We start from the raw sequence: 23,698 nt of genomic DNA, 5'->3' as shown, positions 1-23,698 counted from the left end.
ATTCCTGAGCGTGGCAGCTTGAGAATCTTTCTTCTTCTTTCTTCTTCTTTCCTCCTTCCCTTATGCTGATTAAACTCACATCCATATTCAGAAAAATCTTGAAATTTTCATTCACTTACAAGGAAGTGTACAGATTCATTCCACCGAATATTCCATTTTAGAATGTATAGTGAAAGCGGAGACTAAAAGTACATTAATGTTTGTGAGAAATAATTGAGTTCTACTAAATACACCATACCAGATACTTGTTAACATTTACTAGAAAACTTAGAAATCCTGTCTTAAAATCTCATTTATCCATTCACTATTATTGACTCCAGATAATTTTTTTTATTATTATTTTTCTTGCCCCCCTCATCCCCCAATTTGCAGCTAGTTTGCTGGTCATGGAAAGTGTAACTAATCTTGAAAGAAGTAGGAACTTTAAATAGTGAAATCAAACACCCTTCTGGAGTAGGACACTCTCTGTGATACAACAGATATTACTCAGCCTGCTTTGGATCTATGTTCAGTATGTGTAACAAACCACCAAGTTAATAATTTCTCATTCTCTCACCTTGGTTCTAGTCATAGAAGGTTTTTTTCAGAAAAATATCCATAAAAACTCCATTTTACCTTGACAATTAAACCTGCAGATTTTCTTATTTCAACAGTGTCACAGTTTAACATCAAAAGAACACAGAGATTAAATGGATTTGGACACTAAAACACTTCAATCACAGATATATGCAACATAACAAATTTCATTACTTCACTGTTCAATGAGAGAGATGTTACAATTCAGTAGAAAAGTTGGGTGCATCAGCCTAGCAGTTCCTGATGTTAATTGCCTGTGCTATGGGAGTGATGAGGTGATCCAGGAGGAAAGATAATGTGCTAGCATGGCAGATCCAGCTGTGTGGGATCCTTGGGCTTCTCTCTGGTTCCCTCAGGTTTGCTGCATGTTGAAGAGATGGTCCCACATTCTGGTTCAAGGTCATGGGTAGCCCAGGGTCTCTCCAGTTCCCCCCCAGGTTCTTATTTTTCTCACACCCAGGATTGTGTGGAGAATATTTCCTTAGTGAGACACCTGTTTATATAGCATTGCTGCATTCTGATTTGCTGTCAGTGTTGCTGGCACTCACAATCTGCTTGTTCAGGACAGTTCTGGATGCTTTTACACTCCTTTATGACCAATAAGCAGTTAGAATACTTTGGCTATCCATTTCCATAAGCAAATAAAAGCTATCAAAAGTTCATTCTCTTGTTTTGGTCAAGGAGGAATATGTCATACTTTGCCTACTCCTACTAAAACAAAAAAATTGTTTTAAAGTTCATAGATGTGTGCTCACCCTGTGCTAACTAGGCCTAACTCCTACTAATTGCTACACAAAGAGCTGTAGAGTCTTCTAGATCATTGACCAAAAAGATGCGAAAAATATCAGAAGATGAGAAAAAGAACTTCTGTTGATTAGTGACATAGGAAATACATCGTAACGAATTTCAGTCATGGTCCTGCTAACTGCTCATTAGTTGCATTAACTACAGTAAACTATTATGCTTCGGTATTATCAACAGGTTTAGCTGATTTTTCTCTATTCAGCTCTTATGAGACAACATGGAATACTGAGGCCAGTTCTGGGATTTCCAGTACAGTATGGATTTTGACATACTGAAGGGACTCCAGCAAAGTGCCAGCAATGTGATCAGGGAGCTGAAGCACAGGAAAGGCTTAAGGACCTGGGCCCGGTCAGCTGGGAGAAAAGGCTCTGGGGAGACCTTATAGCTGTCTGCAACTACATGATCAGAGAATATAGAGTAGACAGAGCTGAATTCTTGGATGTGCACAGTGACAGGACAAGAGACAACAGACACAAGCTGGAACTTGGGAAGTTCTGATTAGATGTACATATCTGTCTGCCATTAGAGTGGTTAAATACTGGACAAGGTTGCTCAGAGAGGTTTTACAATCTGCAATCTTGGAGGTGTTCAAGACTAGACTGGATGTGGCCATGAGCAACCTGACCTAATTATGCCTGCTCTGAATGGGGGTTTGGACTACATGATCTGTGGAGCTCCTTTTCAACCTAAATTATTCTATAGTTCAGCAGAGTAAACACATCTGAATATAAGTGTATTTATACATATTTATAAAATACACATCAAATTTACCTGGAGATGTACATATAAAACTCCACATAAATCCTCTGTCACATACATATTTGCGTATTTATCCATAAACTGAATTTGTCACATTCACGAATGTTGAAAACACAGTTACGTGAATAACTTCTGCTTAGTTTTATTGTGGATGGTGTTTGTGATGCAGTCTTTTCATCCACATATTCTTATAGGTTTTTTTAGTATCACTAGAAATCCAAAATACTCTTTTTAAAAAATTAGTAAGTGTGTGTGAGACTCTTTTGTTCACTTATTGCCCCTCTACATTACAGCAGCATGCCTGGAAAACTCCAGAATGTTTTCAAAATCTGCATCTGTCCCTAGTATTCTTTAGTCCACTAATGTTATCGTAACAGAATCACAGAATAGTAGGGGTTGGAAGGGACCTCTGTGGGTCATCTAGTCCAACCCTCCTGCCGAAGTAGGGTCACCTACAGCAGGCTGCACAGGACCATGTCCAGGCGGGTCTTGAATATCTCCAGAGAAGGAGACTCCACAACCTCCCTGGGCAGCCTGTTCCAGTGCTCCGTCACCCTCAGAGGGAAGAAGTTCTTCCTCATGTTCAGACGGAACTTCCTGTGCCTCAGTTTGTGCCCATTGCCCCTTGTCCTGTCACTGGGCACCACTGAAAAGAGCTTGGCCCCATCCTCCTGACACCCACCCTTCAGATATTTCTAAGCATTTATTAGTTCCCCTCTCAGCCTTCTCCTCTTCAGGCTGAACAAGCCCAGCTCCCTCAGCCTCTCCTCGTAGGGGAGATGTTCCAGTCCCCTCATCATCCTCGTAGCCCTCCGCTGGACTCTCTCCAGTAGCTCTTCATCTTTCTTGAACTGGGGAGCCCAGAACTGGACACAGTACTCCAGATAACGCCTCACCAGGGCAGTGTAGAGGGGAAGGAGAACCTCCCTCGACCTGCTGGCCACACTCTTCTTGATGAACCCCAGGATGCCATTGGCCTTTTTGGAAACCAGGGCACACTGCTGGCTCATGGTTAACCTGTCTTCCACCAGGACACCCAGGTCCCTCTCCGCAGAGCTGCACTCCAGCAGGAGTTCTTTAAAAGCTTAGTGCAAATTTTTTTTCTACCCTTCCCTTCATACATGGTTTGGTGATGGGTGGAGACATGGAGCTAAACTGAAAAATACACCATTCCTACAAAGGACTGTGCCTGCTTTCTCAGCTTGGGTGTAGGCCAGTCTTTAATAGCATCCATCTGTCTGAGCTCTCACTTAATGTAGGCACCTACAAATTTATTGCACAGATAAAACTTTTCCACAATCTTCACTTCACACTTCACCATCTTTGCATGCAGGGGTATCAAATTAAATATCCATAGGCAGTATTGACTGTAGTATTCCTACTTCTGAGCATTTGAGGTTGCAGCCTTGACAATGTTTTAAATTTAATTGCTCTTGGGAATAGTTTTATATCTAGGGAAAAGTATGCAAAATACAAATAATTCCTCACGTAGGCTCATGCTGATATTCAAATCAATCACGAACAGGTTATGATCCCTTCTAATCACTGTAACTATCAGTGCTAATAGAAGAAGAAAAAAACAGTAATTAATAGAAACAAAGTCCATGAAATCATGAGGCAAATTGACAACAGATTTCCTAGATTTGGCTGTAACTTCCAGAGGTAGTGTAGGAGTTCATCAATAGGACAGCCTGGGAAACTGCCCTCAGGGACAAGTGAACAGAACAGAGCTGGCAGATTCTTGAAGGGTGCTTTCCATAGAGCACAGCAGCTCTCAATCCCCAGGTGTAAGAAATCAGGCAAGAATGGCAAGACCAGCGTGGCTGAGCCAAGACCTGCTGGTCAAACTAAAGGGCAAGAAGGAACTGCGCAGGCAGTGGCAGCAGGGACAGGTATCCTGGGAAGAGTATAGGGACACGGCCTGGTTATGTAGAGGTGGTGTCAGGAAGGCCAAGGAGCAGCTGGAGCTGAACTTGGCAAGGGATGCAAAGAGTAGTGAGAAGGGCTTCTACAGGTATGTCAACCAGAAAAGGAAAGTCAAAGAAAGTATACCTCTCCCCATCCCCAATGATCAAGACTGGTAAACTGGTGACAACAGATGAGAAGGCTGAGGTACTCAACAACTCTTTTGCCTCAATCTTCACTGGCAACCTCGCTTCCCACACCTCTTGAGTGGATGGACCACAAGACGGGGACTGAGGGAGCAAAGTCCCTCCCGCTGTAAGAGAAGATCAGGTTCATGACCACCTGAGGAACCTGAACATGCATGGGTCTATGGGATCTGAAGAGATGCATCCCAGAGTCCTGAGGGAATTGGCTGATTTAGTTGCCAGCTCACTCCCCATGATATTTGAAAAGTCATGGCAGTCAGGTGAAATAATGGTGACTGGAAAAAGGGAAATATTGCACTCATTTTCAAAAAGAAAAAGAAAGAAAAGAAAAAAAGAAAAGAAAGGGGGACCCCGGGGACTACTGGCCAGTCAGCCTCACCTCTGTGCCTGGAAAGATCACGGAAGATTCTCTTAGAAGCTATGTTAAGGCACATGGAAGACGAGGACTCGATTCGAGACAGCCAGCATGGCTTCGCTAGGGGCAAGTTCTGCCTGACCAACTGTTGTGGTTTAATCTGACAGCCAGAAATTAGGACCCAACAGCTGCTCATTCACCCCTCCTCTCCAATCCCAGCGGGATGGAGAAGAGAAAGGGACATAAGGTAAAACTTGTGGGTTGAGATAACGACAGTTTAATAGGAAAACAAAGGAAATACTAACAATAATTCTAATAAAAATTATGATAAAAATAATGATAATAATAAATATGCAAAACAAACTATATACCATACAATTTTTCTTACCAACCGATGACTGATTTGCAGCCCTGCCCAAGCAGCGATCATGGAACCTGCAAGTAACGAATTTTGCAAAATTCCCCCAAAAAATACTGAACTCCCCAAAAATTTAAAACTCCCAGACCAGAGAGGCTTCAAACTCATGGAAACGAAAGAAACGCAGAAGGAGACATTCCTGCCCCCTGGCTAGCCCTCATTCATAAACTGAGCATGACATCTGTGGTATGGAATATTTCCATTGGACAGCTTCAGCTAGCTGTCTGCCTATGCTCCCTCCCAAGTCTGGCACACCTGCTCATCAGCTGAATATGCAAAACTGGAAAAAGACGTCTTTGATTTGATAGAAACAACTGAAAACAGCAGTGTTATCAGCATTCTTCTTCTACTAAATCCAAAACACAGCAGCTACTGAGAGGAAAATTAATGCTACCCCAGCCAAAACCAGGACACCGACTAGCGGCTTTCTGTGATAGAGTGACTACATCAGTGGATAAGGGAAGAGATACAGATGTCATCTTTCTGGACTTCTGTCAGACCTATGACATGGTTCCCCACAACATCCTTCTCTCTCAGTTGGAGAGAAGTGGATTAGATGAGTGGACTGTTCTGTGAATGAGGAATTGTATGGATGGTCACATCCAGAGGGTACTGGTCAAAGGCTCAATGTCCAGATGGAGATCGGTGACAAGTGGTGACCCTCAGGGGTCCATACTGGGACCAGGACAGTTTAATATCTCCTTCAATGACATAGACAGTGGGACTGAGAGCATCCTCAGCAACTTTGCAGATGACACCAACATGAGTGGTGTGGTTTAAAAATTCTTGAGAGATGGGACGCCATCCAGAGGGTCCTGGACAATCTCAAGAAGTGGAAAGTGGGCCCATGTGAACCTCATGATGTTCAATAAGGCCAAGTGCAGGGTCCTGCAACTGGGTTGGGGCAATCCTCTGTATCAATACAGGTTGGGGGACAAAGGGATTGAGAGCAGCTGTGAAGAGAAAAACTTGGGGGTATGTGGGTCTATGGCCTTGCTGGACTTCTTGATGAGAGAGGAAAGACATGCTTGTACTTGGGAGTCAAGAGCTTAAGAGTTAACAAAGGGAGCAATTGACTTACGCTTATCTTATCAGACAGAAGTAATGGGGGATAGCCCATCACTGTAAATCAAGTGATCTGTGGGGCACAATGGAGGCCAAGCCGCCAGAGGTTGCTTCAGATAAAAAACAGATGGCCCCCTGAGCACATGCCAAGATGCCTGCTCTGAAGGCATGTCAAACTGCTGAGTCCCACTTCTGACAACACAACATTCCATGCCAAAATCAAATCAACACATAATAATTGACTTAGTCCCACCTCACAAAAAGATTTTCAAACTTATAAAAACTGGCAGTTGAAAGCTCTCTTTAGGAGGAGGAGACAAGCGAGAACCTTACCTGATGGATGGGTTCACAGGCCTGAACCTCTCTTACCCCATCAAGATGTATGTACCCCACTTTGTCAGATGTATGCCCAGGAGCATGTTATTAACTAAAGTGCTAAACCATTACCGTGAGCTCAACTTCTGTAGACAGTGCATTTATCAACAGCAATCCCGAATCTGTGGTACCTGTCACTTGAATAAATTACCTATTGTTTCAATTTTGTGAAACTGTTTCAGTGAAAGTCCTTGGTAGGGCTCTGACAGGCAAGTTGAATCTGAGAAGTCGTTACACACTTAACCCTTTAGACATAAATCGTTGACCAAGTCTGGGACTAGGAGTTGATCCAGCCACACCTAGACTCCTCTCTGAGAGTTTAAAACACAAGGGGGTCTGCTCTGAATCTCGTGACTCAATGGGAGGGCTCTCCTATTGCTGCTTATCAGACTTCTTTACCCCTTTTAAAGTGACAGGGTACTGATGGATGAAAAGCTGTCTTCAAAATCACAGCAGAAAGTACATATGTCAGGCAAAAAAATGTATTGATGATAATTTTTTAACATTGGAGACTGAGGAGCCAAAACAGGGAAGTGCTCTGCTGTACCTTATTCTTATGAAGAAAGAAGAATTAGTTTGGGGGGTGAAGGTCAGGGGCACCTTTGGCTATAGTGTCCATAAGCTGATAGAATTCAGTATCCTAGGTGGAGGAAACAGGACAAAAAGCAGTATCCCAACCATGGAGTTCAAAAGAACGGATTTTGGCCCTTCCAAGGACCTGCTAAAAAAGATCCCTTGGGAGATGATCCTTGAGTGAAGAGGTGTGCAGGCGACCTGGTTGATTTTCGAGGATCACCTCCTCCATTCTCCAGCACAGTGCAGTTCCACGTGAAGGAAGTAAAAAAAAACATTGTTAGAGGTCTGCATGCATGAACAGAGAGCTAAGCTGAATCAGAAAGAGGAAGCATACAGGAGGTGGAAGCAGAATCAGGTGACCCAGGATGAATGTAGAGACACTGTTTCGGCATGCAGGGATCAGTTTAGGAAAGACAAAGTCCACCTGGAGCTGAATCTGGCAAGGTATGTGAAGAGAAACAGGAAGAAATTCTACAGGTACCTGAGCAGCAAAAACAAAGCAAGGATAAATGTGGGCCTGCTGCTGAATGTGGCAAGGAATCTGGTGTCAAAGGACATGCAAAAGACTGGGATACTCAATGTATTTTCTATTTTTGTCTTTACTTGCATGAATTACCTTAATGTATCCCAGGGCCCTATGTCCCGTGGGAAGGTCCAGAACAAAGAATACTTACTCCCAGTGAAGGAAGATCAGGTAAGAGAACATTTAAACAAATCAGGTATACACAAGCCCATGGGCTGTAACAGTTTACACCTGTGAGAGAGCTGGCTGATGTCACTGCAAGACCATCTTTCATTATCTTTGATAGATCATAATGATTGGAGGTGGTTGTTGGGGACTGGAAGAAAAAAAAGTCACTTTTGTGTTCAGGAGAAGCAAGAAGAAGGATCCAGGGATCTACAGGCTGGCTAGCTTCACCTTGATCCCTAGGAAGGTGATGGAGCAAAGCATCCTGGAAACCATTTCCAAATACATGAAGGACAAGAGGGTGATCAGTAGCCAGCACGGAATTTCAAAGCAGAAAAACTACCTGATCAGCCTGATAGCCTTCTGCAATGAGATGACTAGCTCAATGGGTAAGACATCAGTAAATTCTGGGGTTTTTTTTCACATTCTCCTGTAATGCTAGTGGTGTTGCCCAGGGGTCAGTACTCAGCCCAGTCTTGTTCAACTTACTGATCAGTAACCTGGATGAAAGGACAGAGTGTACCCTCAGCAAGTTCGCTGACGACACCAAACTGGGAGGAATAGCTGATACATATGAAGGCTGTGCTGCTGTTCAGAAAGACCTGGACAGGCTGGAGAGCTGAGCGCAGAGGAACCTGATGAAATTCATCAAGGGCGAGTGTAGGGTCCTGCACCTGGGGAGGAATTAACCAGTGCAACAGTAAAGGTTATGGGCTGACCTGCAAGAAAGCAGCTCAATGGAGAGGGACCTGGGAGTGCTGGTGGACGATAAGTTGCCCATGAGCCAGCAGTGTGCCCTTGTTGACAAGAAGGCCAATGGGATCCTAGGGTGCATTAGGAGGAGTGTGACCAGTAGGTCGAGGGAGGTTCTCCTCCCACTCTACACTTTCCTGGTGAGGCCCCATCTGGAGTAGTGTGTCCATTTCCGGGCTCCCCACTTCAAGAAAGATGAAGAACTACTGGAGAAGAGAGTCCAGTGGAGGGGTTCAAAGATGATGAGGGGACTGGAGCATCTCTCCTATGACGAAAGTTTGAGGGAGCTGGGCTTGTTTAGCCTGAAGAAGAGAAAGCTGAGAGGGGATCTTATAAATGCTTCTAAATAGCTTACGGGTGGGTGTCGGGAGGATAGGGCCAGACTCTTTTCAGTGGTGCCCAGCAACAGGACCAGAAGGAACGGGCACAAACTGATGCATAGGAAGTTCCATCTGAACAGAAGGAAGAACTTCTTCACTCTGAGGGTGACGGAGCACTGGAACAGCCTGCCCAGAGGAGTTGTGGAGTCTCCTTCTCTGGAGATATTCAAAACCTGCCTGGGCGCAGTCCTGTGTAGCCTGCTCTAGATGACCCTGCTTTGTCAGAGGAGTTGTACTAGATTATCCCCAGAAGTCCCTTCCAACCCCTACTTTTCTCTGTGATTCTGTGATCATCGTAGACAAACTAATTAATTATGGACTAAATAAGTTGACACTGAGGGTGTTTTGATCAGATAGCACAAAGTCAAGCTGAAGACCTGTTACTCCCAGGGCTGGCACATGCCAATAGTCTTTAATATCATCATGAAGTGAATGATTGGGACACAGTGTGCACCATCAGAAAATTTGAAGATAGCACAAAACTAGTAGAGTGGTTGACAGATCAGGTGGTTTTACCGCCATTCAGTGGAATCTCGACAGGCTGAGAAAACGTCCAACAGCTTTTCAGATAGCAGCAGAGTCTGACAGCTCTCTATGGGATAGGGAAGTGGCAGCCTGGAGCAGTAAGATGAATGACAAGGCAGAAGCCTCACCAGACAGAGCTCTGTCCCACTGTACCCAGTAAGAAAAGCAGGGCAGACACAGAGATGGTAGCCAAGTTCAGAGAGTGGATCTTTGGGCAAGTTTACGGTAAGAAGGTAAACATGATATCAAGTCAGAAAGTCAATCCACAGGTGAGAAACTGATGTGGTGTGTGTAACCAGGGTCAGACACAGTCCAGAGATCACCAGACCGAACCATAATTACAACAGAGGTTCAAGGTTTAGCTGGGAATTGAGTCCACAGGTCAGGATTGGAACCAACAAGCTCCACGATCAGGCAAAGGCATGGGTTACTAGAAAGGAGCATTTTTACAACAAATCTCAGGCAGCAATTTGGTGCCCAGGCCTCAGCTTAAATGGAACTTCTGGGCTTATGGGCAGAAGGTGAAGGTGGAGGGTCCGGATGAGATAGGTAAGGGATATGAAGATCTACTTGTGCCTTCAAGGCCATGAAAACAGGAACTTCATGAAGTTTAGCAAGGGGAGATGCAAAGTCCTCCACCTGAGGAGGAAAACTTCTTCACTAATACAGGCTGGGGGCTCACCAGCTGGAAAGCAGCTTGACAGAAAAGGTTGTAGAGGTCCTGATAGACTAGAAGTTGACGATGGGCCACAAGTGCGCCCTTGCAGCAGAAAAGGCCAACAACCTTCTGGTCTGCATAAGGGACACCATCACCAATAGGTCAAGGGAGGTGACACTTCTCCTATCCTCAGCACTGGTGAGACACATCTGCAGTTCTGAGTCCAGTTCTAGGTTTGCAATAGAAGAGAGATATGAACATACCTGAGCAAATCCAAAGAGTGATCATGAAGATGATTGAGGGTTTGCAACATCTGGCGTATAAGAAACAATTGAGAGAGCTGGGACTGTTCAGCTGGGAGAAAAGACTCAGAGGCGGATCTCATCAATGTGAAAGGAGTGAACAGAGAAGATGGACACAGGCTTTTTACAGTGGTATCCAGTGACAGGATGTATTGGGTTTTCATGGTATGGTTTTGGTAGCAGGGGGCAGGGGTTGCACGGATGACTTCTGTGAGCATACAGCAGGAGCTGCTCCCATGGTGGACAGAACTGGTTTCATTTGGCTCCAAGATGGACCAGCCGCTGACCAAAGCAGAGCCAATCAGCAACGTTGGTAGCGCCTCTGTGTTAACATCTTTAAGAAAGAGTGAAACATATTACACAGCAGCTTGGAGAGAGGAGTGAGAAAATGTGAAAGAAAGAGTCTTTCAGACACCAAAGTCAGTGAAGAAAGAGAGGGAGAAGGTGCTCCAGGTACTGAAGCAGAGATTCCCCTGAAATCCATGGAGAACAACAGTAAAGCAGATATCCACACTGCAGGCCATAAAGGACCCTATGCTCGTGCAGGTAGATATGTTCTGAAGGGAGCTGTAGTCCATGGAAAGCCCACACTGGAACAGACTCCTGGCAGGATCTGTGGACCTGTGGAGAGAGAGGAGCCCATGCTGGAGCAGGTTTTCTGGCAGGACCTGTGACCCGTGGGAGACCCACGCTGAAGCATTCCATTCCTGAAGGACTGCACTCAGTGGAAAGGACTCATTCTTAATCAGCTCTTGAAGAACTGCAGCCTGTGGGAAGGACCCACATTAGAGAAGTTAATGAAGGGCTGTATCTCATTGGAGGGACCCCATACTGGAGCAGAGGAAGAGCATGAGGAGTAAGGAATAATGGAGACCACATATTATGAACTGACCGCAACCCGTATTCTCCATCCTCCTGTGCTGCTGAGGAGGTAGAAGAGTCAGGAGTGAATCTGAGCTTGGTAAGAAGGGAGAGGTGGGGGGGAAGGTGTTTTTAAGTTGTTTTTTCTCACTTTCCTACTTTTTTACAAGTAATTGACAATAAATTAAATTAATTTCCTGAAGTTGGGTCTGTTTCGTCAGTGGTGGTAATTGGTGAGCAATCTCCCTGTTCTTACCTCGACCCACAAACCTTTCATTGTATTTCCTTCTCCTGTCTTATGGATGGAGGGGAAGTGATAGAGAGGCTTGGTGGGCACCTGGTGGCCAGCCAAGGTCATGCAGGACAAGAGTCACTAGGCAGAAAATTTCATGTTACCATAACAAAAAATATTTTTACTGTGAAGGTGGTCAAACTATGGACCAGGTTTCCCAGGGAGGTTGTGGAATGTCTGTCTTTGGAAATATTAAAAACTGAAATGGACACTTTCCTGAGCAATCTGCTATAGCTGACCCTGCTGCATGGACTAGATGATCTCAGGAGTTCCAATCTGACCTCAGCTACCCTATTCTGTGAAAAACTTTCAAGTTGGCGTTTTTTCCTATTGTTAATTTGTAGTTGTTTCAAATTTTGGAATATAAGGGAAAAATATTTTCAGTCACAGCAATATTTTTCCAGTGAGAAGTGTAATTTTTTTCCAAAATATTCGTGAATGAGTTTACACGTTCATTTCCTAAATTAGAAGAAAATGCATGTTCTAGGGGAACTTTTTTCTTCTATAAATATTCTGATGGCAGTGGCTGTCATGTCAGAAAAGTAACTGACTAATTAATAAATAAAAGAAGCAAATCCATATTGAGGACTAAAAAACCTAATTCTTTTGCTTAACCTGTACTTGTGCTAAACTGGAAAAGCATTTCTTCAGAGAAAATATATTTACATATTTCTTTATATAAACACACATATTATTTGAAATTTTACAGTTATATAAAATTCTGTCATAGAAAACTATGAAAAAATCCTAAAGGTATTAACACACACGGTGAGTAAATGTTCAGTGTGACTATCCTCATGCCTAATAGTAAGCACTACTGACTTAACATCTATATTCCCATATTCAGTGCTTTTAATAACAGAGAAGAGTATTTGAGAAATCTCAGGATACAGCTATTTTTGACCTGTGAAAGGAAACAATTGCTACTTTTTCAAAAGTGAAATATCAGTCATTTTTATGGACTCATTCTTCAGAGACTTTGAGAATCTAACAGCACTAACCTAAGACTTTGAATAAACATTGACATTTTTTGTGTATCTAAATCAACCTTAAAGAGGATAATTCAGTCCCACCTGTGGAGTAATTTTTTTGTTCTAGAAAGAAAGTCTGATTTTATTTATTAATTTATTATTTTAGACAATGCTTTTCTTCTTTCATTATGGCTATATAACCAACAAAATCCTTATCCACAGTCTTTGAAGAAACTCATATTACTGACATTTTTAAATGAAATTTAAATAAATATTAAACTGCTGCTTTTTATACTTGTATGTGTGTGTGTGTGTGCACATACACAAGTGGTATTTTGTGCAAGGATCATCAACAGTATTTTGCATATGTTTTATGTGCGTTGCCTATGTCTTGGAAAGTGCACTGACAAAATTTCCTTGCAGACACTAGTCAGTCTTTAAGCTTATTTCATAGCCATAAGAATGCTATTATATATTGTCCAATAGACAATTGAGAAAATGACAGAAGATTCAGAAAAATATGTTCAATAAACACAATAATTGACAAGCACTGCATAACTTCTTTGAATATTTCAGGATATACTTAAATACAAATAAAAATTGCAACATAAATCTCTGTATTATGTCATGTAACTGTAGGTTATGCTAATTGTGATTTCCTGCTTAATTTAACTGAGCAATCAGCTTTTATAGATTGTGACATAATGTTCCAAAAGCAAACATCCTGTAGTGAAAAAGATTTTCAGGCTGAGTAATCCTTTTGTATAATACGTAATAATTTCATTTTAATTTCATTTTTTTGTTCTCCTATTAGTAGCTCCTGAATAACTTCTCAGTTATAGAACTTTTCTCTCTATAGAGTTCAAGTGTATATTTACAAATTCAGGATTATTAAAGACAAGTGGATAGTTGTTTTTATTTCCTGTTGTGCTTGGTAGAAATAAATAAAATAGATTGAATTAGCATGCCGAAATCTTGGATTTATGTCTACATTTTTTGAAAAAGTTAATGCAAACCTCTGTTCCATTTGTTCTGTCAGCTGATGTAACACTATATATCCCATCTATACCCCAATCGATTCAATTTTTCTGAAACAATGTCTGAGTGTCTTTACTGGGTATTAAACTACATTCTGACTTGGGATCAGGACTATTTTCCAGTGATTCAGATGTTTATCTGTGAAACACAATTTATACTGTCAACTCTTGTCTTTTTGATTAACTTCTTTAGATAAAATCTTGAAGTGTGGGGGAAGTTGACTGCTTTGTGTTTGTACAATACCTATCAGAATAAAGACTATGTTAATTGGGGTCTTGCTCATCTAAAATTTCTCAAAGCAAACTTACCTGTTAATGTACTGAAATTGAGCCTATTAACATAAATATCAATCTTCAGAGACTGTCTTCATTTCACAGTGTACTGTCTTGTGAAGAAGTTAAGCTAGAACTCAAAGTAGTTTTCTGCAAGGAAAAAAAATCTTCCGCATAAATCACTTGATAGACCTCTATCAACAGACAGTATCAATGACTGTACCGTGACTGTACCAGGTTTGGCTGCATTGAAGTCTTTCAAAATTATCCCAATGAACTTTTCTCTGCTCAGGTACTCCTGAAGTACTCCCAGATACATTTACCTCACACCCGAATACATTCAGTTCATGTTAGTTTTTTCCATACACATGTGATAAACTGTTTTGCATTAAAACAACATCATGATGGGAAGCAGTACAATCATTGTATTATTTAATAACTTCGAAATCAAAGAAACACACACACACACAAATGTCTGAATGCCAGAGAAGCACCACATGTAGTCTAGAAAAGAACCAGAATCAAGTGTTAGAGGGTGGATGTGGCCTGTCTGCTAAGAGAGAAACAGTCTTTAGCAATGTGGATATTAGTCACTGCATAGTTTTGCCTAGAGGTAAAGGACCAATCTGTGGATTAGTAAGTACTAAACCAACACTAGTTTAAATAGCCTGCTTCCAGTAATGAAACAAATGAGTGCCAGCTAGAAATATCCATAGATCTATATGTATAACCATCTCCATACACTGTCAAATTCCTCATATACTTAAGCTGGACTTTGAAAAACACCATATAAAAACCGTATGGCTGCTTTCATCCAGTTAAAAAAAAATGGATAATTATATACAAGCATCACTGTAACATCAAGACAGAAATGGATAACAGGAGAGGGGATAACAGGGAGGTTCTCCTTCCCCTCTACACTGCCCTAGTGAGGCCTCATCTAGAGTACTGTGTCCTGTTCTGGGCTCCCCAGTTCAAGAAAGATGAAGAGCTACTAGAGAGAGTCCAGCGGAGGGCTATGAGGATGATGAGGGGACTGGAACATCTCCCCTACGAGAGGTTGAGGGAACTGGGCTTGTTCAGCCTGAAGAAGAGAAGGCTGCGAGGGGACCTTATAAATGCTTACAAATATCTGAAGGGTGGGTGTCAGGAGGATGGGGCCAAGCTCTTTTCAGTGGTGCCCAGTGACAGGACAAGGGGCAATGGGCACAAACTAAAGCACAGGAAGTTCCGTCTGAACATGAGGAAGAACTTCTTCCCTCTGAGGGTGACGGAGCACTGGAACAGGCTGCCCAGGGAGGCTGTGGAGTCTCCTTCTCTGGAGATATTCAAGACCCGCCTGGACAAGGTCCTGTGCAGCTTGCTGTAGGTGACCCTGCTTCGGCAGGAGGGTTGGACTAGATGACCCACAGAGGTCCCTTCCAACCCCTACTATTCTGTGATTCTGTGATTCTGTGATTCTGTGATTCTGTGAGAGGGAGGCCACAAATACAAGATATTCACAAAAAGCTAACAGAAAAAAACAGGTACTCGAGAACTATGCACAGCAGGAACCACAGTTATCACTATCAGGAAACAATATGTTAAAGTCAGCAGATTTGAAGAAGTCTATAGACTAAATAATAAACATCTGTATCTAAGAGATGCACTGACGACAGACGTTAGATAAGAAATTAAACCACTCTGTGAGACACTGATTCAGTTAATATTTATATATTCATGAATGCAACCAGTCAGTGAATCCAATATAAAGAATAGATCCAGGGAATTTAAACACAACAGTAGGTTCAAAATAAATTTGGAAGGCTGAATTAAAGCAACAGGAGGTAATAAGTATATCTGATAAGCACAGCAGAAAATAGTACCATACAATGAAACTTACACAAAGCTCATAGAAATTGTAATAAAATATGTTTAAACAGATGTTCAGAAAACCTATGGAGAGTTAAAAAGAAAAACAAACAAACAAACATCAACAGCATCTGAAAGACACGAATGTAAATATTAATCTACAAAAATCCTGGCCATCAGGACAGCATGACAATATAGTTTGAATGTTTCACCCATGAATTGCTAATAGAAACTGCATCTCATAAAACCCCAGCTTAAAAGAAAATTATTTCATAAATAAGGACTTCAAAAATACTGTAAATTTGTCATTACTGTTGAAATAAGACTTCATCTTTAAAGATGCTTTTGCTAATTTTGAAATTGCTTTTCAAGTATTAATAATGCTTATAATCTTTCATTAAAGCAATGAAAATAAGTTGATAAAAATCCACACAGGTAATAATAACAAGTCTCTATAATACAGTGATTCATATTTACTTATCTAATTATCTATATCTAGATGAAAAAATTGCCCTCTCTATCTTCTTTGTCATAGTGGAGTGAGTAAATTAGGCAACACATTCCTGAAAATTCAGTTAAGGAAAAAGATAAATAGCATAACAGAATCATAAAAGATGTGCTTGGGATACAGTTTATATCCTCACCTCCTCCACATACATACTCCATATCATTAAAGCTGATAAAAATTACGTAGCTGGTTTCTACATGTTCCCCAATGTTGTACAGTAAAGCATGTGGGAGTTTTCATAAATCTTGAACTGCTACTTGGACAGTATAGACTACCTGCTTACATATGGTACATTATTCTAATTCTAATTTAATTGCTTTCAGTTTAGTGATGGATATATCATTAAAATGAAGCATTTGGGGAGGTACTTTTATCAAATATAGTTATTGTTCTTTTACTAACCAGAAAGCCTTTACATTGTTCTTTTCCCATTGTATTGGTACTATATAGCTAGTATATTATACTATTCAGATGGGAGATTAGAATTTCATTCAAAAAATATGAAGTCCAGCCCTGGCAAAAAGAGCATAGTGCATGTGTTAAGGATCCCATAGCAAGCGGACAATATCAGGACATCTCTGGAAGGACTTCATGGCCAGTTTCTGTCCTAAAAAAAATGTGTATAGTGGAAGGCTACATAGGGATGCTCGAAGTTTAATAATTTTCAGCAGAAATAACTCAAAGTCTGCCTAAAGTAATTAAGGCAGTAAGACTTCAGAAATGATTGAAACAGCACAGAAATTAGACACATGTAACTCTTAGAAGTGTTCAAAACAATGTGGAATATAGCAAGAGAGTCTGAAGAAAAGTCATTAACAAAATAAGATCTGACTTGAAAGCCAAACAAAAAGAAAAAATAGCTGCAAAGACATTGCTTTCAGTTCTTGCTGTTTACTGTGTCCTTATAAAAGTGAATGAACACAGAAATTTCAGGCAATGATAGGTTTGTCAGAATTTGGAAAAAATATGTGGAGGAGACTTGAAATATACAGCGTACTTTTATAAGCTTTTTACACAGCTAGTCTTTTGCCGAACTTTGAGACTTTAAAGCTGCTAGAAAACTACTACTTTCTTTGCTTCATTGTAGTCAGATACGTAGCATAAAACAAACAAAAAGAAACATGTGAACAGTAACTTTCTTAAATTTATAATTCCAGAAAAGTCCTTATTCAATCCTACCAGATTTACAATATTGCTTTCATTTCTGTCAAATGTAATGACACTTTTGGGAGCAAAACATCTTTCAGAATGTACCTAACCTCAACTGATATAAACATTTCTATTTGTGTATGGTCTTCTACTATCTTAGTTATTTTCCACTTGTCTTGCTCAACATAAATATTGTTCAAATACAATTGAACATAGTACTTTTATCTTTTTATTTGCTTGTGACAAGTACCAAATACAGAACTCAACAGTAACAAGTATCTTCCTGAAGATGATGTCAGCTACTGCCATGCTGCCAGAAATTTGCAGGAAACTTAAAAATAGTATAAAAGAAATTATAATGATGATTTAAGCACTTACCAATTATTCACCTTCTTCCAGTTCTTCCAGATGAAGAAATTTTGAGGGTTTTTTTTAGAGCATCTGACTAGTGATCGGGTGTTCATTATAAAGGTCTAACGCTAGAGGAACAAAACCAGACTATTATTACTGACACCAGTCAGGTTACCGAAGGGATTGAATCTTTAGACATTTTTTTTTAAGGTATTTCATATTTTGTTTAATACTTATGTTCATAAAATAAAGCACTAGACAGCTGATAATGCAATTTATTTTCTGACATATGGAAGTAGGTGGACTTTTCTGTTTGGTAAAGTTTGTTTTTTTTAAGTGTTATATAAAGTGAGCCAGAGACCATTTCCTGAAATAGAGATAAATTTAAAAGCCCTGACTTGGAAATCAAAGTAGAGAATACAACTGAAATGTTATAACCCATTTTCTTCCACGATTTTTGTGAAAGGACTGGAGACAATTGTTGCTGTTCATCTTCTACAAGATGGTCTACTTATTCTTTATTCAAACCATGCGATGCATTTTTGCCCCCATTGTGAGAATCTAAAGATGCAGATATACAGCCTCAATTATTGTAAGTATCTGTGCTGGTTTTGGCTGAGATATTCTTCTTCATAGTAGCTGGTATGGGGCTATGTTTTGGATTTGTGATGAAAGCAGTGTTGATACTGCTATTGGTGAGCAGTGCTTACACAAAGCCAAGGCGTTTTCTGCTTCACACACCACTCCACCAGCAAGTAGACTGGGTGAATCCCATGGGCCAGGGGTCTCGAAGGCAGGGAAGTCCAAGAGTGCTGGTTGCTTTTTAAACGTCACTTCCTCCATGCTCAGGAATGGTACATCCCCCTGAGAAAGAAATAGAGCAAAGGAGGCAGGAGACCTGCATGGTTAAACAAGGAGCTTCTAGCGGAGATCAGGTGGAAGAGAAAGGTCCATGAAATGTGGAAAGAGGGGCAGGTCACTTGAGAAGAGTACAGGAATGGGGTCAGAGCGTGCAGGGATGCGACGAGGAAGGCCAAAGCCCACCTGGAATTGAAGCTGGCAAGGGATGTCAAAAACAACAAGAAGGGCTTCTTCAACTACATCAGCAGCAAAAGGAAGGCTAGGGACAATGTGGGGCCCCTGCTGAATGAGGTGGGTGTCCTGGTGACGGAAGATGCAGAGAAGGCAGAGCTACTGAATGCCTTCTTTGCTTCATTCTTCAGTGCCAAGGCAGGCCCTCAGGAATCCCAGGCTCCGGTGGTAAAAAAGGAAGCCTACAGAGAGGATGACTTTCCCTTGGTCAACGAGGACTGTGTGAGGGATTGCTTAAGCGATCTGGACGCCCACAAATGCATGGGCCCCGACGGAATGCACCCACGAGTGCTGAGGGAGCTGGCGGATGTCATTGCTGAGCCACTCTCCATCATCTTTGAGAGGTCCTGGAGGACAGGAGAGGTGCCCGAGAACTGGAGAAAGGCCAAAGTCACTCCAATCTTCAAAAAGGGCAAGAAGGGAGACCCAGGGAACTACAGGCCAGTCAGCTTCACCTCCATCCCGGGAAAGGTGATGGAGCAGCTTATCCTGGAGGTCATCAACAAGAAAGTGGAAGAAAATAGAGTTATCAGGAGCAGTCAGCATGGATTCACCAAGGGGAAATCATGCCTGACCAATCTAATAGCTTTCTGTGATGGCATGACTGGCTGGGTAGATGAAGGGAGAGCCGTGGATGTTGTCTATCTTGACTTCAGCAAGGCTTTTGACACAGTCTCCCATAACATCCTCCTAGGGAAGCTGAGGAAGTGTGGGCTGGATGAGTGGTCTGTGAGGTGTATTGAGAACTGGCTGAATGGCAGAACTCAGAGGGTTGTCGTCAGCAGCGCTGAGTCTAGTTGGAGGCCTGTAACTAGTGGTGTCCCTCAGGGGTCAGTACTGGGCCCAGCCTTGTTCAACTTCTTCATCAACAACCTGGATGAAGAGTTAGAATGTACCCTCAGCAAGTTTGCTGATGACACCAAACTGGGAGATGTGGTAGACACACCAGAAGGCTGTGCTGCCATTCAGCATGACCTGGACAGGATAGAAAGTAGAGCAGAGAGGAACCTGATGAGGTTCAACAAAGGCAAATGCAGGGTCCTGCACCTGGGGAGGAACAACCCCATGCACCAGTACAGGCTTGGGGTTGACCTGCTGGAGAGCTGCTCTGCGGAGAGGGACCTGAGTGTCCTGGTGGATGACAAGTTAACCATGAGCCAGCAGTGTGCCCTGGCTGCCAAGAAGGCCAATGGGATCCTGGGGTGCATTAGGAGGAGTGTGGCCAGCATGTCAAGGGAGGTTCTCCTTCCCCTCTACACTGCCCTAGTGAGGCCTCATCTGGAGTACTGTGTCCAGTTCTGGGCTCCCCAGTTCAAGAAAGATGAGGAGCTACTGGAGAGAGTCCAGCGGAGGGCTACGAGGACTGGAGCATCTCTCCTACGAGGAGAGGCTGAGGGAGCTGGGCTTGTTCAGCCTGAAGAAGAGAAGGCTGCGAGGGGACCTAATATATGTTTACAAATATCTGAAGGGTGGGTGTCAGGAGGATGGGGACAAGCTCTTTTCAGTATTGCCAAGTGACAGGACAAGGGGCAATGGGCACAAACTAAAGCACAGGAAGTTCCGTCTGAACATGAGGAAGAACTTCTTCCCTCTGAGGGTGACGGAGCACTGGAACAGGCTGCCCAGGGAGGTTGTGGAGTCTCCTTCTCTGGAGATATTCAAGACCCGCCTGGACATGTTCCTGTGCAGCCTACTGTAGGTGACCCTGCTTCGGCAGGAGGGTTGGACTAGATGACCCACAGAGGTTCCTTCCAACCCCTACCATTCTGTGATTCTGTGATTTTGTACATGAAGCTGGGAGGGGACAAAGCTGGAACAGCTGATCCCAACTGACCAATGGGAGATTCCATACTATACAACATCATGCTTAGCAATATAAAGCTAAGGAAAGAAGAAGAAATGGAGTATGTTCAGAGTTGTAGCATTTGTCCTCCCAAGTAACTGTTACACATGATGGAGTCGTGCTTTCCTGGAGATCAGTGAACACTTGATTGCTAATGGGAAGTAGCTAATGCATTTCTTGGTTTGTTTTGCTTGTACACACTGCTTTTGCTTTACAAATTAAACTGTCTTTATCTCAATCCACATGTTTTCTCACTTTTACCCTTCTGATCCTCTCCTTCCATCCAGCTGTGGGGGACAGAGCAAGCTGCTGTGTGGTTTAGTTGCCAGCTGGTGTTTAACCACAACAGTATTAGATGCCACCAGAGCCACCTTTTCGAATATGTTTGTGAAAAGCCTCAGAAAGGAAGATATAGGCTAAAGTTGTTTGATGTGTTCCTGTACTTTTGACAATGCATCAGATAAGCTAAATTTATTTAATAAGATCACTGAAAAAAATACTGTTACTAACACATATTGAATCAAAGTACAGTGTGACATTAAATTCTGAACGAAAGTTATCTTTTAAATGGACAGGAATTTTATCCTCTTGATAAACAGCATATTACCTGCATTGCAGCAAAACATGAATAGTGTCTGCTTGCAGTGGACTTTGAAAGAGGTGAAAATTAAAATAAGGTAATGTGAGAGAGATGTCTGTCTTCCTGAGTTCACATTCGGATATACCCAAAATAATAGGCGTAACTAAGTGAAATTTGTCTTTAGGAATGGAAATAACTGATGGCTCTGTTAACTACAATGTCTCATCCAAGATGCTTGAGTACAAATACAGTGACCTATCATATTATAATCTTTACAAGCAGTTTGAATTCAAGGGATTTAAAAGTCTTAGTCAGTCATAGATGCTACGGACTGTTGTCTTCACAAAGCTGCCCTTCAGAAAACTTCTTTTTCCCCAATACAGACATGTGCTTTTATCTGGAGCTACCTTGATAGTTTGAACATTTTTAGTATTTATTTTTTAGTTTTCTATGTCTGTTATTTATTTTTCTAAAACTTAATGTAGCGATTTATGAAGTCTTCTAAAAAGTCAAAGACATTTCATCATGTTTCTCCTAAATGTGTATAATTGTTTCAAGTGGAGCCCAACTTGACCTGGACTGCATTTATTGTAGTGAAACAAAATCAAAGTCAAATTATGACTGGCTTCTGGTTTGTTAGATACAGTTGGTCAGTTATAAAATCAAGTTTAATTTAAAAAAAAGGACATCAGTTTTCCCTCCAGTGATATGATTTTAAATGAATCTTTTAAAAATTCTTTTATCTGAGAATCTATTTTCCTTCTAATTTTAAAATTTTCTGATTAAGTCTCTTATTTTTAAAACAAAGAGGATACAAATTGTTTATCTTTGCATTCAACAATGAGAGCAACTTAATTTTACGAACATGTGGCAGGTTGACCCTGACCAACAGTTGAGCACCCACATAGCTGCTCACTCATTCCGTCTCCATAGGACGTGGAGAAACCAAAAAGAAGGCGAGCAGCTTTATGGATTAGGGTGTTTAATAGGTGGGGAAAAAAGATATGCATGCAAGGAAAGCAAAATAAGTAATTAATTCACCACTTCCCATCAGCACACAGACGTCCAGCCAATTCCAGGAAAACATGAATAATGGTTACACAGGAAGATAAATATTATAATCACAAATGCCCCCCTCCCTCCTCCTCTTCTTGAGCTTTTGTTGCTGAGCACGACATCATACCTTAAGGCATAACCCTTTGATCGGTTTTGGTCAACAGTTTCAGTTGTGTCCATTCCCAGATTCTTGTCTATTCAGCTAATCACTGAAGGGCTGGAGTGGGAGCAGACTGAGGAAAAGAGGGAGACTTGATGCTGTGCAATCCCTGTTCAGTAACAGCAAAAATGATAGTGTGTCGTCACTATTGTTTTAGTCACAAATCCATGCTGCTATGAAAAAAATTAACTCCCTCCCAGCCAGATTCATCATAAAGTGGTATTTCTCATTTCTTTTAAGCAGAGTACACTTCAACAGCCACTAATAGCCAGTTTATCACTACTACTAGGTTATCAAAGTTCAGGTTCCTACTGCAGTAAGAATTGTATCAAAGTATATGGAATAAAAGCACACAATATTCTGTGTACAGAATAATTGACCAGCTTGTCCAACAAGGTTGGACTAAGCCCGTAAGTAACTCATGTTTCCAATCCCTTTTCTGCATTCTATTAACTGACCATCACCACAAGGATGTAATAAAAAATACCAGGTCCAAGCCACATAAAGAATGAGTGTTTGTGTGCAGTTCATAATGCGATCATCTTATGTATCATTAAAACATACAGCAGAATTCCTGGAAGAAAACAGTAGTCTTGCTGATGATGTTACATTACAATGGTAATACAAAAATGAATTTCCCAATAATAGTTTTAAAACAAATCACAGAATAGCAAGGTCAAGGAACATTTCTGTGACCCTGAGAGATATTTTATATAAACTAAAGGAACAGACAGTGAAAAAGAGTTTGGGAGAGGAGACAGTGTAGTGAACGTATATGTATGATAGTCCATACATAGAAGGCAGTTGAATAACTAGAAATCATCCTTAAGCATCAATAACTTTTAGAGATTTTTGTGACATTTATTGCTTTAAATTAAAGTTCTTCAATTGTCTGATATTACCAGAACAAGTTCTAGGCAACTCAAATAACCCAGGATTATTGTGGTTAAAATCAAGGAACTGCAATCCAAGCTACTAAGAGAATGGGAGTTTTACTCTGCGGAAGAAACATGTGAAAGACCACTGAGTGATATCATGCTTGTAGAATTAGACAAGATCAATGTCACAGTGTGCCTAAAAAGTGCTTTAATATTTGATTTACTATTTTGGAAAATAGGGGAGTAGAAAGGAGTCTTTTCAACCTCACCAAAACAAGTGCCAGAACAGCGATGAGGACATAGATTACCTAATTTACAGCATTCTGCTATAGCCATTAAGCTGTTTAACAGCATTATTTCAACTAATGGAAAACCATTGACTTTTTGGAGTGTCATTTAATGTTAGAAGAGCTGATCGCTACAGAACAATTGAGTTTCTACAGCATATTTT

Source organism: Opisthocomus hoazin, chromosome 1 (assembly GCF_030867145.1).
Source record: "Opisthocomus hoazin isolate bOpiHoa1 chromosome 1, bOpiHoa1.hap1, whole genome shotgun sequence".
NCBI classification, from domain to species: Eukaryota; Metazoa; Chordata; class Aves; order Opisthocomiformes; family Opisthocomidae; genus Opisthocomus; species Opisthocomus hoazin.
This window is presented reverse-complemented; position numbering follows the sequence as displayed.